Source organism: Natator depressus, chromosome 9 (assembly GCF_965152275.1).
Source record: "Natator depressus isolate rNatDep1 chromosome 9, rNatDep2.hap1, whole genome shotgun sequence".
In the NCBI taxonomy this organism is placed as follows: Eukaryota; Metazoa; Chordata; order Testudines; family Cheloniidae; genus Natator; species Natator depressus.
In genome coordinates, this window is record NC_134242.1 from 23623026 (window position 1) to 23640097 (window position 17072).

The 17072-nt window shown below is 39.0% G+C and overlaps 1 protein-coding gene and 1 long non-coding RNA gene across 2 annotated transcripts in view; one reads left to right on the plus strand and one right to left on the minus strand.

The window, feature by feature from the left end:
- Positions 1-1837: 1837 nt before the first annotated feature.
- LOC141993893 (uncharacterized) lies at positions 1838-15866 on the minus strand. Its single transcript, XR_012640962.1, has 5 exons — positions 15806-15866; positions 13013-13222; positions 9082-9195; positions 7734-7819; positions 1838-1880 (listed from the first exon to the last, which is right to left on the minus strand). It is a non-coding gene; the product is annotated as an uncharacterized LOC141993893 (long non-coding RNA).
- VEPH1 (ventricular zone expressed PH domain containing 1) overlaps positions 13796-17072 on the plus strand; it is a 166205-nt gene continuing 162928 nt past the window's right edge. Inside the window, exon 1 of the mRNA XM_074963708.1 lies at positions 13796-14128. The gene's annotated coding sequence lies outside the window, so the exon portion shown is untranslated. The remainder of the gene's footprint in view (positions 14129-17072) is intronic.

Below are 17072 nucleotides of genomic sequence, written 5' to 3' on the forward strand. Positions count from 1 at the left end.
ATACACAATTTAAATGCAGGTTTCACAGTAGCAGCCGTGTTAGTCTGTATCCGCAAAAAGAAAAGGAGTACTTGTGGCACTTTAGAGACTAACAAATTTATTTGAGCATAAGCTTTCGTCAGCCTCCCACTTTCCTCTGAGAAATCAGTTGAAAATGTCCTCTGCAGAACTGGCTGATCCTTCTGAGCACAAGGCCCAACCAATAGGAACCACAAGCCTTGTTTTCACAAGTGCTGAGTACCTGCAGCTCGTACTAACTGCAGTTTGATTTATAGGTGCTCAGCACTTCAGAAAATCAAGACCCTTATGACTTCTAGCATGTAAATTTCCATATGTGACCAGCCTGAAAGAACCAGGATTGAACTTGAACTACATTGCAAACAGTAGTCTGATAAAACATACAAACAACAAGAGAGAGCAAAACATTTAGCAATATACCTCTACAAGCAGTTCATGAACCCAAACAAAATTTGAGCAAACCAGTGACAGATTCTGGAAACAGTTCGCACTCAATCCGAGGAATATTTAGAGTATTTTGATGATTCTAGCTGAAATATCCATACAGCTCTAATGCCCAGGTCTCACAGCCCAAGTCAGAGGTAAGTGTACTGATAATTGTAGATTTTCAGTTCTTTTGCTATTCCATTGTTTGTGTGGTAAAACATTACCAGGGGCCAGTTTACTCAGGCTTGAAAATGTACGTATCTCTTGAGTCATGAACTGCAATTCCTGATGTCTACTGAAAAAAAATGTATAAGGAGAAGATGATCTGGTGAATGAAAGCCAATTATTTTATAAACTACATTTTAAAAAAAGTACTGTACAACATTATATATTTATAGATACAATTTTGTTCAACTGTCACATCACAGAATGAATTATACATTAGTCCAAGGGATTTAACATTTATGAATGTCTTTGTTGCCTTGATATTAAAAAATAAAATATCTTCATTGTCTGTGTTTGCATGACATGTTAACTTTTGTATAGGTAGCACAGAGCAGAGGTGCTGTAGTTACCAGCCTCAAAGAGACATTATATACACAATGGGGCTTATCACTTTTTAAAGGTGAAATAATGCCAACATAATTTTGATATGTTCTTTTTTCCAACCCTGGGAAAAAGGCAGTGATATTTTTACAATTAAAATATTTTGAATTTATGTGGTAGGAGAAAATGGAACTGATATTTGAAATTATTTAGAAGACGGTGCCATCTTTACCTAGCCTACCTGCTGCCAGAGTTGCAAGAGTTGGCAAAGCTTATTGGACCAAGCAGAGCTACTGGCAAGAATTAATAAAAGTTTGGAATTTGGATTTAAAACTAAATTTAAACCCAAGAGATTTAAAGATGGAATTCAAAGCTGTGTTTCGTCAGATTTAACCCTAAAAATATTGAGCCAGCTTCTCTTGTACAACCCTACTAAAGTCAATAGGTTATATGCATGTCTTTGACTTCAATGAGGCAGCGTTCAGTTATGTAAGCAACGAATTTAACTCATAATCCCTATTTATACTGTCATGGGGCCTTATCTTGACAGGTGTTGAGCATGAGGATCCTGATCTAGTGAAGCACGTGTACATATGTTTAACGTTAAGCACGTGTGTCTCAATCCGAAGCCCACTGCAGCCTATGGGCATACTCCTATCCATTTCAATGAGTAGTGGATTAGGCTTGTGCATAGTATAGAATTCAGTGGGATTAATACTCACATAGTTAAACTTTAAGTGCTTTGCTGGATTGGGATCCAGGACCTCAGAGTAGCTTACCTGGAAACGGTTAGTATCAGGCTTCTAGTTTGTATAATTTTTATCTCCTTTCCAGCTCTCTTCCTTCACTCTTGTTCTTTTTGACAAGCAAGAATCATGGAGAGTCATTTTCTGTTAAGTGAAGAGCAGAGGGGTAAACTAGCTTGAGCAGAAGGAATAAACAACTTTTATGGTTAAACTCAATTGGACTGGATACTGGAATTCCAGCTCCTAACCTCAGATCTAAATTGCTCCATTGCCCCATGAGTCTAGCTCAGGGGTGGGCAAACTTTTTGGCCCAAGGGCCATATTGGGGTGTGAAACTGTATGGAGGGCCAGGTAGGGAAGGCTGTGCCCCCACACAGCCTGGCCCCTGCCCCCTGTTCACCCCCTCCCACTTCCCCCCCCCTCAGAACTCTCAACCCATCCAACCCCACCTGCTCCTTGTCCCCTGACCGCTCCCTCCCAGGACCCCCTGCCCCAAACTGCCCCCCCCCCCCGGAATCCCACCCCCTATCCAACCCACCCGCTCCCCGTCCCCTGACTGCCCCCTGGCCCCTATCCACCCCACCCACCCCCTGCTAGGCCCCCCGGGACTCCCATCCAACCCCCCCCGTTCCCCGTCCCCAACTGCCCCAGAACCTCTGCCCCATCCAACCACTCCTTGTCCCTTATCTGCCCCCCGGGACCCCCTACCCAACCCCCTCATCACCATGCGCGCACCACCACCGCCCCCTTACCATGCCGCTCAGAGCAGCAGGAGCTCACAGCCCCGCTGCCTGCGTGGCAGCGTAGCTGCGGGGGCGGGGGGACAGCAGGGGAGGGGCCAGGGGCTAGCCTCCCCAGCCAGGAGCTCAAGGGCCAGGCAGGATGGTCCCGTGGCTGGTCGTGGCCCATGGGCCGTAGCTTGCCCACCTCTGGTCTAGCTGAAAATCTCCCCACACTAATGCAATTACAAAATGATTATAACTAGTTCTCCGCTGAGTATCCCACGTACAGTAGATGTTTTGAAATGAGTTTGCACTTTGCCAATGCAAGATTAAATTTGGTTGAAATACCATTTATCTTTGAAAGTGTTAATCTGATTTATCTCTATTTTGTACTTTTTCTCCCTAATGTATTTGACAGTGAAATTGAATCGTTTTTACTGCAGAGCTGAGCATGAAAGGTGAACATTCAATTTGCTATTTCTTGATTTTTATGCAATGTGTATGCTTCAGTACTTGATAAATTCAAACCTTGTGGGAAAGAACTACAGACTCATATTGTGAACACAAAGGACCAGATGTTGGTTTATATAATAGAGATTATTATATTTGTTTGCATTTTTAATTTACAAGAAAAAAATTGATTCTCTGCAATATATTGTGAAAGTTCAATGAGTCTTATTTGTATTGGAGTACTCACTAGTAGCTGTGTGACATTTTGGTGGGATGGAGGTGATAGGATTAGCCAGGATGCAGCAAAAAGGGCATGAAAAGAGGGAATAACAAAGACTGGAGATGTCTGGGAATCATGGATGCTTGGTGAAGCTGGGGCCCATTCTGGATAGAATTGAGGAGGTGGGAGAGACTATTAACTGGCATTTATCTCTTTATAGGCCAGTGGCAGTTCATGTGAAAGAGACCTGTTTAATTATGATAATTTGTTATTTCTCTCTTTTTAAAGCTCAGTAACTTATTGCTGGAGTGTCCACACCAATCAATGCAAATACCAATGGGAGGGGAGACAAGTATTAAAACTGTATTCTGGGCTGAGAAAATGGAGACAAAAATTCATGAAATACTAAAATAACCTTTTGAAAAGTGCTAGTTTATGATTAAATTGTGTGTGAAAACTAGGTATCCTAGGATTATGGAACTGTCTGTAAAACCTGTTCTCCTAACCTATATTCCACACAGTTACGTTCACAATTTTTTTACTCAGATCAAAAGTTAGACAGGGTGATGTCAAAATAAGGCTTACAATAGAATATCAATGTACCCTTAGCTAGCATGTCGCGACTGTACCTCCATAATAATAATAATAATAATTAATAATAACACAATCCTCTAAACTGTGAGGATCTTTTATCTGTACTGAAGTCTTCTACTGCAAAACTAGCAAGCAAAAATCTGTACCAGAAAGGAAGCTACATAGCCACATTGCATCTGATCTGAATTCATGTAAATAATTTCTCTTCAAGAGATATTTTCCTTCTCCCTTTATTTTTTAATGTCTGCCTTCCCCAAACCACTAAGTAAATGTTACCATAATTTGTTTTTGGTGCTCCAATTTAAATTATAATTCTTCAGGGAAGAAATTTTCTTCTTATTTGTCTTTAAAACACCATGCTCCCCTGTAGAACTACATAAATAGTAATTGGTAATGCATGTTTGTTTCATATGCACAATTCCTCCTGAGATCAGTGGAACTCTATGGCTTAAGTGCGTGCTGATACATATCTAGTTTTGAGAAGAACTTTGCCCTAAATTATCGTTCCGTCTGTTTGAAAACTACTGTCTGCCAGCTGTCCTATGTGAAACATTTGTACTTGCATAGTATATTAGTAACTGCACCTGCTAGGGGCTAGAGATCTACTGTATTGCAGGGGCATCTCCAAATTGTGAGATCATTTTGCTCTCTTGTGGCTGCAGCTTAATAATTAGGCACTATAGCCAGGATAGATTGCCACTCCAGGGCAATGTGGGCTCACGTTTTAATCACCACTACTATAGCATGTATATTTAAATTAAATATTTAATTGTTTAACCAGCAGAGAGCAACTATTTCACACACTTTTAGACATTGTATCCAGAAGAGGGTGGCTGTGGAAGGAGAGAGAGAAAGACACATATACTCACATAGCATGTTATAGACACTTATTGCTTTTCTCTCTCCCTCCTTATCTTTTGAAAAAGTTAGCAAAATTCCTGTATTGTTACTTCTGTAATATTGATATACGTACCTTAATATCCTGTGTGGTTGGTACCACCAGTTCTGGAGGGCAATTCTTATCATTAATCACTTACATTACGGTAGTATTTAAAGGCCCTAATCAGAATGAGAGTATTGTGCTGGGTGCTGTTCAAAAACAGATAATGAGACAGTCTTTTCCCCAGACAGCTCATTTCCTGAATTCCTCCTCTGTAACAACCACAGCCCCCAACATACTGAGCCTTTACATCTGTGAAGCTGAGAGCATCAGGATTTCTTAGTTAAATATCTAGGCTGGCTCCTTCTCCTTGTTTCCAGGTGCTCTTACAAGACTTCTTGCTCTTCTTCACAGAGAAAAGCCTAAGCACCTGTTGAAGCAGCTGGAAACAAGGAGGTGGAATCAGTGCCATGTGAGCACATAGTTCTCTATGGACCACAATTTGGGAACAACTGCCCTACATATTTTTCAGGGTTCCCTCCCAACTCTGAACTCTAGAGTACACATGTGGGGACCTGCATGAAAGACCTAAGCTTATTTCTACCAGCTTAGGTTAAAACTTCCCCAAGGCACAAATTCTTTGCCCTTGGAGGGTACGCTGCCACCACCAAGTGATTTAACAAAGAATCAGGGAAAGGACCACTTGGAGTTCCTATTCCCCCAAAATATCCCCCAAGCCTTACAGCCCCTTTCCTGGGGAGGCTTGAGAATAATATCCTAACCAACTGGTTACAAAGTGATGACAGACCCAAACTCCGGGTCTTAGGACAATAGAGAAATCCGTCAGGTTCTTAAAAGAAGGATTTTATTTAAAAAAAAAAAGGTAAAAATCACCTCTGTAAAATCAGGATGGAAAATAACTTTACAGGGTAACAAAAGATTCAAAAACACAGCAGAACTTCCTCTAGGCTTAGTTTCAAAATTACAAAAAACAGGAATAAACTTCCCTCCAGCAAAGGAAAAATTCACAAGCAAAACAAAAGATAATCTAACACACCTTGCTTGGCTTTTACTTACAATTTTTGTAATATGAGAGACTTTTAGGATGGTTTATAGGAAAAGGAATTTTCTGACCTGATGCTTCTCTGCTTCCCAAGAGAACACCCACAACAAAGCCTTCCTCCCACCCCCCCAAGATTTGAAAGTATCTTCTTTCCCCATTGGTCCTTTTGGTCAGGTGCCAACCAAGTTATCTGAGCTTCTTAGCCTCTTACAGGTAAGAAGGAATTCTAGGCTACCCTTAGCTGTATGGTTATGACAGTATTACAGTGAAATTGCTCTTAAGCTTCCACACGAGGAGCCAGCAAAGGTTGAATAAATTTTTACTGGATACCAGTCCAAAGGTCCTTGCTTAAGGCAAGTGGTCTTTGGTACAAGTTTCAACCCATGTGAGTACATTAAGGATGGAAAAGTATGCAACAATCCAAGAAGTGAAGAATGCAGCTGAACTAGTAAAATACTCAATTTGTAAAGCACGCGGCTCAAATTGCACAAATTCAACTACTCAGTGAAGTTTGATCAGCTCAGTACAGTATATAAGAATCCAGCAACTGAGTTATACAGTTCAATTAGCACATAAAGCATGCAGCTCAATTAGTGAAGCACTATATGTAGGTAACAATGTGCGGGGAAATCTATTATTCCAAGTTATTAAGATATGCAGCTCAATCAACAAACTATGCAGCTGGATAATTAAACTATGTAATCTGATCCCCCAAATATATATACAAAACTGACTAGTTAAAATAGCAATTTGTGCATTAATGATAGGGAAAATTTGCTGAGCCCATAAAGGACTACATTGTATGTACTGACAATGGCTTTTGTTTCAGTTAAGGATAGGCAAGCTAGAACACTCTCTACAATGAAATCAGGCATAAAGAAATTGAGTGTGCAAACTTTTTCTACTTCTGATTTACTTTATCAACTGTACTGGACCTAGGTACATAGCAGATGTTGTCTTTTGTGATGCAGATGAGCTGTTTCAAGCACGACAGACTAATAATGTGATTTGTTTATTGCTGCTAAATAAGGCTGCCAGACAGCACCACATGCACACCCTATGATTGGATGGCTACTGCTCTGAGACAGTGTCTGTTTTCTGGAGGCTACAGGCCCAATCCATTAGCTTTTTAGTCTTTACTCAGGAAAAATCTCTCATTGACTTCATCAGGAGTTTTGACTGAGTCTGGACTGCAGGATTTGTCCCCTGGAAATAAGTAGCTACTCTCAAAGTGTCAAAGAATATTAGTGTGATGTGACAGTAATTTAAGTGGAATATAAGCAACACTTAGTGTGCAAAAATAATCATTAGAATGGTTAGAAAGGAGGTTTATTAGTTAATATGGAATTTGGTAAAATATTAGGCTAACGTAAAACATTTTATCTGTCAGGACAACTTCAAACCCTGCACAAAATCTATTTAAATCTATGAAATAATATAACTGTTCTGTTCTCAAATATAACATTTGCAGTCAAACGTTTTGCCCAGAGATGCCTGTGGTAAATTGAAACAAGGGATTATTTAATACACTTATGTGCCCCATTTCGCCCTACTTTATCTAGGCCAGAACATTGCTGGAGGGAATGTCTGTTGGGAGAGCAGGAGACTATTCTAAAGCCCACTGAAGTCAATGGGAGTCTTTCTACTAGTTTCAACCCACTTTGGACCAGGCCATAGGCTCCCAGAGTGCAGACTTCTCTCCACTCACAAGACAGAATGCAACAGGAAGAGGCATCCAAAAATGTGGAGGACTCAGAGCTGAATCCTAAAAGAAGCTGGATATCTCTTTGTTATGTCAGGTAGAATGTACAGGTATTGAGCCTAATCCGGTAGTCCTCACTCAGGTAAAATTCCCAACGGGTGAACTAGGTATATGCCTGATTAAGGACCAAGTCCACCAGTGCAGAATACTTTACTGAGTACTTTAATGAGCTACATAATAGTTTGGCACATAAAAGATACTTACTTTACAAAGGAAATGTTCTCACAGTTGCTCCAGGTGTACACTGGAGTCAGTGGACCTTTTTCTGGGTTAATTAATCCACTTGGATTCAGTGGGAATACTCACCAAGGGCCTGATGCTGCAAGGTTCTTAAAGTCCTCAGTTCCATTGACTTGAATGAGAGTCCTTGATGACACACAGCAGAATCGGGCCTGTAGTAATGACAAGTAGCTTAAGGAATGGTTGCAGGGCTGAACCCTTATATCATGGTAGCTGAGAACAGAATTTGACCCCTTGAGGTTCCGGCTAATTACCTGAACTGAAAGCAAAATTGTTTGAGATTCGCTAATCATTAGTCAAACTTGTAAATTATTATTATTATTATTATTAGGCGGTATTTGCAACTTCTTTAATATTTCCATCAGTGTTTTGTATTACAGAAGCTACAGTATTCTGCTTGTTTTTGCTCGCTAACTCTTGTGATACAAGAGGTTTCTGGGACCCACTTAGGTTGTGGGGAGACAACCCCATTCTTGATGTTTTTATCATTGCTATTTGTTTAATTGTAACAAATATCATGCTTTAAATGGCATCACTCTGACTGTGAAATTAATAGAGCTATCAAAACCCAAGTTGTTATATAACAATGGTTAATTATTTACAAGCCAGTCTGAGCTAAAGCAGTACTGTAGCTGTCAGCATTGTCATTATTAAAATTAAAATGCTTTGTCTGAGTACTAGATAACATGACTCATTTAGGCTAAATGAAATGAATGCTGAATACTCTATTTCTCTTCACCATCATTGTTCAGTTAGTCAGATACAGCAAAATAGCATGTACTTTTTTCCCCAACAAGATGTTTACTCCAAGAAATCTAATAAATACATAACAAACAAATAGTTTTACTAGTTTCTTTCAAAAAAGGACAAACTGACAAACTGATCAAAGCTATTTAATTAAAAGTTAAAGTTGAGGATGTTCTAAAATTGGGCAAACTATTTACAGTGAATCATTTATTTGATAAATTTAGTCCTTTTTTTCTAGTTGTGAGTTGTATGTGAAAAGCCTTTTGATTTTTTCATTCTTTGAAACTGGTCAACAGGCTCTTTGCATGAACATATTTAAATTTACAAGTTGCTCAAGAACATTTTGCCTCACCTCTGCATTTGTTTCTATTTTTAATTCATGGTATATGATTGGTCCCTAAGGTCAGATGGTATTGCTTCTGTTCCCTGATTGGATGATCAAAACTTTTATAAACAGTCTGAGGAAAATCAAAGAGATTCAAGATGGCCATCTAAATATTTCTGCCATGTGAATACATCTTACAAGTATTCGTTTTACATGAACATTCAAGAGAACAAAAAATTACTCAAATGAATGTTCACAGAAAACAAACAAAAAGATTTATGAATAATGTTGAAGCCAGTTGAACATTAACAAGAAGAGAGGGTGAGCTTGACTGGAACTTACCTGTTTGTGAGTGACTATGGCAGTTCAGTAGGATACAAGCATCCTGTTAGATTTGACAGCTTTCGTGCCCTTTACGAAATGTCAATCCTGCTGCATATTGAGCGGAGAGTGTGCCTGTAATAAAAGGAAGGACATGGTGGCTTTTTGGGGTCTCTTCATTTTTATGTTGCATGTACTATGATGAATAATATTTACATGGGTCTTGGTGGTTCAATGTGCTAGTGATCTTTCTAGAAAATGCTATTACATGGTGTTCCAGAATCTGATTTCTTTATTTTAAGAAAAATTAAGTCTCTAGTTCCTATGTTCACAAAGATAATCTGTGAACAGAAGGAAAGGGTGAGATTTTTCAAAAGACCCTAAGTAATTTAGGAGCACAAGTCCTGTTGATTTTCAATGGCACCTGTGCTCCTAAGCAACTGATGCTACATCTATACCACATACTAGTGTTGGTGGTTTACAGTGTACATGTAGCTACATGTCTCAGTGAAAAGCAGGCTGAGTGTATACTGCAGTGTGTAGGTACATGTCAGTGAAAGGCTCGGGCAGAGGGGAGGCCATGGGGAAAGGCTGCCTTTTCCTGCTGCCTTCCCACTGCTGGTGCCTTTCCTCACTGATGGAGTCTTTCCGGCAGCAGGGAAAGGCTCCAGCAGCAGGGAGGCAGCAGGACACTACACGGCTGAAAATAGCAGTGTAGATAGGGAGGCACAGGTTGGACAAATAGAGAGATGTGTAGGGTATGTATGCGAGTACATATCCACATCCTTCAGGTGTGTCTTTAAACACCTAAGCCTCAGAGTCCACACTGCTATTTATACCCATGCTAAGGGGGCTACGTGACTATGTACGCTACACGGCCATCAAAGGAAGCACACAGTGTAGACATACCCTAAGGCACTTGAGAATATTCCACACTAAACCAATGCTGTGATGCCTACAGATGGGGGAGCGTGCCAAAGGGGAAGCGAAGTTTGAGGAGTCCTGCAGTGCACATATGATAATATTTTGAGTATCTCCACAATCTACTGTGCATGGAGTCTAATTTTGGCATCTCATTTGGACCGAGCATGGAGAAGTCCCTATTTCTCTATTCAATCCCCTAATAATTGCTGAGTAAATAAAAAAGTTAAAAAAAAAATCTGATCTGATAATCATTTTAGCTGTTTGGCTGCTGCTAAATAGCTTATATCACAGGTTCCCACATCTTAATAGAGATTGTTTTGTGAGCCACATACCTTCACATCTGTGATCATACTGAGCACCTTTTGAAACAAAGTTAACATTGGGTCTCCTTTCACTCTATACTTTCACCTCCCTTATCTGTTTTGTTCCTCTCAGCTGGAAACAAGGAGAAAAGGCAGAACCCTGTAATCAGCCAGATCTCTGTGCATGTGACCAACAATGATCTGCGCAGGACAGAACTGGAATCCCTGTCTAGATACAGCCTGGTACAATGCACCTTCTCCGTTGCTGATTGTGTTAGCGATCAGTACATTAAATGCAATGGAAAAGCAGCAGCAAAAGGGTTAAGATCTGAATGTGTCTAGGCTATAAAGTATAAAGCTAGGGTTGCAAATCTTTTTTGACAGGTATTCTGAACAGTGATTAGGTATTGAAGCCTCTAGCCAGAATTGTCCCAAGGCCACTCCTATCACTTTTCCCAGTAGTACACACCAGTTTTCTTTCCAATGGCTGTCTCTCTCACCCATAAATGCTTCTCTCTTTTCCCCCCACAACCCTGTTCCTTTCTTTGTTGCCTGGAGTGCCCTCCTGCCTGCTATTGTTCATGTTTTGCTTGTTAGTCCATCAGACATTCCTGTAGCACATGACACCTGCATTAATTGCAGCAAAAGGTACACTTCACACTGGGACCACCTACTGCGCTCTACCTCATGACAAGAACATATGGCGATAGATGGAAGGAGGTGGTCAATGCTTGTCTTTTGTTTTGTAGCATAGCAGTCAAGCAGAAGGTCGTACCTGTGTACATATTTTGAGGACTGTGATTAGCTACATTCTGACTGTACAGCTTTTATGCGTGACTAATATAAAAATAAATATAAAGATACTTTGCATTTCTACAGTTCCTTTCAGATGATGAGGGAAAAGAATGTCACAAATACTGGGGGAAATGCCGCTTAGATTGAAGCTGATAATATCAGTCAAAGGCAGACTCACAGTGGGAGAGGAACTGAGCCCATTAACTAATTCTTACAACAGCCTGTGTGGCAGGCAAGTACGATGGTTCCCATTTTAAAAACATACTGCTGAGGTGCACGGAGGTTCAGTTACTTGCCCAAGGTGACCCAGTGAATCAATGGCAAAGCACGGAATAGAACCCAGGAGACCTGACTCCCACTCTTCTATTTCAATAGCTAGATCACACTACCTCCTGGGACCTCACATTTTTTCATAATTTATTTAGAAAACAATTGTTGTGTGTTTTTCCTCTGGGTTTTAATTTTTGAACTCTTTTACAGAGGTATTACGATAACAAGCTGTAATTTATATAGTGAGGCATTAAAGGAGAGGCTTGGTGAACACACGATCATATTTTATTTTTAAATTAAATAGGAATTTTCCTCAGGATCATTAAAAGTAAATGTTCACTTGTTAATTTTCTGTTTGGTTACAAAGGCCATTGTTTGAATGAACAGGGAAAACATGCTGTCAGAGCTGTTTACAATGCCGTATAAATGAGAGAACAGACTGGAGGAGATATGCATTAATGAGCAAGGGGATTCTGAGCAGTGGGCAATAATGAGCACAGTCTTTGAAAATGTGTCCTTGCAGTTGGCTGGAATACTACCTTAGGAGTGCAGAAGGACATACACAAAAGAAAACTAATATTTTCAGTTGCACTTTTGAAGACAACTTTATTTCATTTCACATCCTAAGTATGTCCCTTAAAACGAAATCTTGGGAAATTAGGACCTTATTTTTAAGAATTGGTACTGGAAAATCTTCCTTCGCTGCCTTATGGGTCCCAATCCTGTAGTGATTTCCACATATATTTACCTTTGCCCATAGTCCCAGTGATGTCCGTGAGACTGCTGTCAGTGAGTAAAGTTAAGCACATGCTTAAGATTTTGCAGGATTGGGGCCATATATTGCAACAAGACTACTCATGTAAGTGGGTTAATGAAGCTGACTTGTATCTCAGTTTAATAGTAATAGGCACTTTCATAGCACCTTTCATTTAAAAATGTCAAAGCAGTGTACAGTCATTAGGTATTGTACTAGTAATGTGATTTGATTTGTTTAAAAGTCCTCTTAAAGGTAAAATAGACTGAGAGAAAATAAATCTAACTATTTTATTAGGTTCCCAAACCAATATCAAAACGTATGTGTGGCCTTTAAAATGATTATTAAATACAGTTAAAACAAAGGAGTTGAAAACGAGCTCTTCCTTTACTTAGCTGCTGATAAATTATGATCTTCAGCTGCAGCTCTCTGAGTGCCATTAACAGCTACTCAGTTTTGGATGTTGTCTGCCTTCATAAAGATTTTGTATTTCCTAGTATCACATGCCAAACCCCCAAAGATTTAAGAAGAAGCATGTAGCAGTCTGACCTATTAGTATTAGTGATCAGGTATGGCAGTGAAAACACAGAAGCCTGACCTCAGGTCTTGACAGGAAAAATCAAAAGCCTTTTCAGTTCACCTTCAGTGATAGTTGTTTATGAATCAAGGAAACAGAGTAGATGGCTTTTATCTCAAGGCCATTTCTAATTAAAAGGGTTTTTTTGGCATGGGTTTCTCTGGGTGGCTCAGCAGCTAGGTAGTCTGTACAGCACTCACCATCAAAAATGGAGAACATATACAACTGCATGTGTCCTATAAAATGAATTTTTAAAAAGAGTATGTGAAAGGTCCTTCTTGTAGCTGTGAAAAAACAAACGTTCTAACAAAGATGGTACAAACACTTCACCTTCACCCTCTGTGGGGACATAGCCTTCATTCTCCCATGGCAGGCTCGGAAAGTTTGGCTTTGTGGTTGCACGGAAGAGAGGTTTCCCAATATAGTCTGCTTCTCTTCATGATGCTCCATTTGATGCCACTTCTGCTGTCACTGGAAAAACTTCAGCCTCAGGATCATAATCTGCTGTTGATTGGTGCTATACCCATAGACTTTCATACACTAAAAAGAGAGCTCAGTTTCAGACCATGGAAGAGAGAATATGGTGGTGCATAGCTGCCTTTGACAGTAGTTGTGGCCAATTCACTGAGAAGCTGTAACATACTTGTCCAAGGAAAGCAGAAGTAGAAAAAGTAGCGAGTCATGCTTTAACATTCAAGGAAAGCATGTACAGTGTATGTGTAAAACACTGCTGGATTTAGAAAGGATTTCTCCAGTATAACTGCCAAGCTTTGGATACATGTTACTTGTTTGGATACTTGTCAGTTAGACTTGCCCTGGCGTTTGGTCTAAACTGGGCAAGTGAGATTGGCTTATCTCAGTTTGATGAATTGGTGTGATACAGCCAGTGCCAGTTGATACAATATCTTTCCTTTAATAGGCTCCGCTTTTTCTTTTTCTTCCTTTTGGCTTGCCTACCCTCAAACTAATGAACAGGTTCAATATCTCACTGATTTCTGACAAGAGGCCCCATAATTTATATTAACTTCTAAAACTTCCTCGTACTCTAAGCAGGTTATTCATTAACTGAATGTAACCACTGGCTGTTAGATAAATCCTTTTAACTAATTCAAATTACATATCAAGCTCAGAGAATTTTCACTCAGGCTGCTGCTGAAGCTAAGCTTTGCAAAAAATTAGTTCTGATTTGTTTTTGAATTCTAGAGTTGGGGGAAATGGAGAGAAGATATTTGTTTGCTTGATTCCACATGACAACTCCAGGGTAACTGAATAGACTGTACGGTTGGTTTGACAAGGCTATGCACTGAGCCAGCAGCTTCACATACCAGAGAGAGGGGGCTGAAATGGGGACTCTGACAATTGTAATGGATTTTATCAGACTTTCTCTAAAGACCAACTATTTTGTCTTCAGTTGTTAATGTTTTTCAGAGGTTTCCCTTCTGAGAGGTATGAATAATTAACTTAAATGAATATGCATTTGTGTCGGATTTTTCAACAATGAATAAATAATTACTGCAATACAAATGTACAATAGCATTTCCAAATATTAAATAATGAAATAGTTTTTCCGAGAGAGCAGAAGTTGTATAGTTATTGTTGATTGGTTTGTGTGGATTCAAGTACTACAGTTATTATGCTTGTGTAAGTGTATTACAATAATATACATACAGTGAATGTTGGAAACTTACTTCAAATGCCATAGAGAGGGAAAGCAATGTTTCCCCAGCATGATATGTTGCAGCATATGCACGAATCCTACAATGTTCTTAATTCTCCCCCCGGGATTCATTGCATTTTGTTTTATTCCCTATCCCAACCCCACCCCCAGGCACTTTATATAAGGTAAAGCACTGTTACTGCCTTAGTTTCTGGGCAACTTTGAATAAAATTCAGACTAGAGAAGGCACTGGCCCTGTTAAAAGAGAAGCCCACTGGATTGTCAGACACATGAAGGAAATTCAGGGTTAGTTCAATAATCATTTTTGTAGAGGGCTCTATGGGACAGCCACTCTGAATTCATTTTTATTACTACATTTCAACCTTCACTTTGCTAGTGGACTTCTTACAAGCCTATTCCCGTAGTCTCCCTCTGGATTCTTCATTCTGTAAGTCTCTCCACTCTCACTCTCTCATAAATGGCAAAATGAATTTTTTTTTTTTGCTTTTGTAAGGTTTCAAATTGAGTTCCCTCCCCATCCCACTCCCATGTTATAGAAAAATGACCACAGGGATTGAGATCTCATTCAAGAAACATTTTAAAATACCAGCATTATATAGTATCACAGTGACAATGAGTGTACTGGTATGTGTTCAATGATGTACTTAATAATTTTCCTTTAAGGGTAGGAAACAATGTAATTTTTTTGCTTGTAAGTATAATTTAATTTATATTTAATATAATATTTTCATATATTAGAGATATTCAGAAATATTTACCCAAAAGATATAATTTGTTGACATTTAACAAAATATAAGGTTTCATAAAGTGTTGTCACATAAAACACAATTAAAGTTGGCTGTATGTTGCATAGTGCATTAAACCCCATGATTTTTTATTCTTTATGGTATGTAAAATGTCAAGTATATACTCAGAGTCTGAGTTATATATGATATTTTTCTATCAAGAAATAAGAGGGCTGTGAAATCAGCCCTTGGAAGTGGAAGTTTATATCTGTGTATTTACTATAGCAGTTATGTAATGCTTTGGTTGTGTAGCCAAAACTCCCACAGAGGTCAGTGGTAATTTGGGTTGGATTAAGCAGAATCAGACTCTTAAAAACTAAACAGTCACTGAAATATAAAGGTATAATAGTTTATGAAATTCAGATTATCATATGAGAAATACTTCACATGCTAGTTTTGTTTCTGGAAAGAATTCTGAAGTTTTGTTCCAAAGTATACAAGGGAGAATGTATATCATTTTGATTTTGGTAGAAATTCCTTTCCTTCAGAGAGACAAATCTGAAGATTCAGTGTATAACTCTTGAAAATATATTTTACAGATGTGTCTAATGAAAATAAAATTTCCAAACTGAATGTGAGAATCAGATGTCAATCGTGTTCCAACACACAATAACCAGAGCAATGTGTTTATAAAACATTCGATCAATTTTAAAAAAATACCTTAAAATTAATCGACTTGTCAATGCTTGCTGCTTCATCTGACAGAGCACAGACTCCACAGGCTTTTTAGTCGAAATGAAGTGTGGAAACCTGTCATGACAGAATGAAAGTGAGAGGCATGTAGAAAACAATAGCTGTCTTGTGGGAAGAATTTAAATGTATGCAGCTAATCCCATGGGAACTGCTGTAGTCCATTCAGACTTTGTGAAAAAGATGCTCTTTCAAAATAATCTTTAACCCTTTCCTTTCACTGAAAAATCTGAGAACTTTATTGAAAAGTTGCAGGACAAAGTGTTCTAGATTAATCAGCCAACGATCTGTAATAATAAAATTTTAAAATCAAATTATTAGAATAACATTTGGGGATATTTTGTCCCAGATATTTTGTCAAAATGTGTATTGCGTATTCGTTGTGCATATGAACATTCTGAGGAGACTTTCAGATCAAAGGTAGCTAGGAAACGCACCCAGGCCTGATTTTACTATGCACGAGAGGTACATATGAGAGGAAGGATCCAGTGGTGTTGGGATATTGCAAAGTTTCTGAGATGTTTTGTTTTTATTTAAATTTTGGGATCCCCCCTTTTCCTCATTCAGCTGAACTGTCCTTTCCTGTCAAGGGATAATTAATTAGGAAAAAACATCCTAAGTGATTGGAATGCTGTGTAATACACAGAATAAGCATTCTTGTTTGAAAATAATTCTGATCCTTCTAGTGTTGCCAGAGGAGTAAAATAAAACCAAACGCGTAACAGCCCAGAACATGCATTTCCCTACATGGGATGCAAATATACGAAATTTTGAGCTCTGTTTTAAGGTACTAAATCTGCAAACCCTTGCACATGTAATTTACATACATGAATAATCCTATTGAGTTTAATGGGATTACTCACATGTTTAAGCTTCTCAGGACTGGGTCCTAAATGTAGAACCTTCAGTCCTGTAGTTTGGAGTGGCTCCTAAATTTGGCAAAGTGCACCCTCCCATCTCTGGCTGTAGCCTACAATACCTTCTTGTCGTGTCCATATACAATGCTTAAAAGGTAAACATTTACAGATAATATTTTGCCTTTCTGTAGTTTCTTCCAGCCAAGCATGTCAAAGCACTTCATAGAGTTCAATAGATTAAATCTGTTACCAAACCACTGGGGAAAGCAAAAATGATTTTCTCCATTTAATAGATAGAATTACTGAAGCACTGAGAAGTTGTGTCTTGCCTAAGAGCAGAGAGAAAGTTCATGGCATAGCAAGATCTCTGGCCTCCTAGC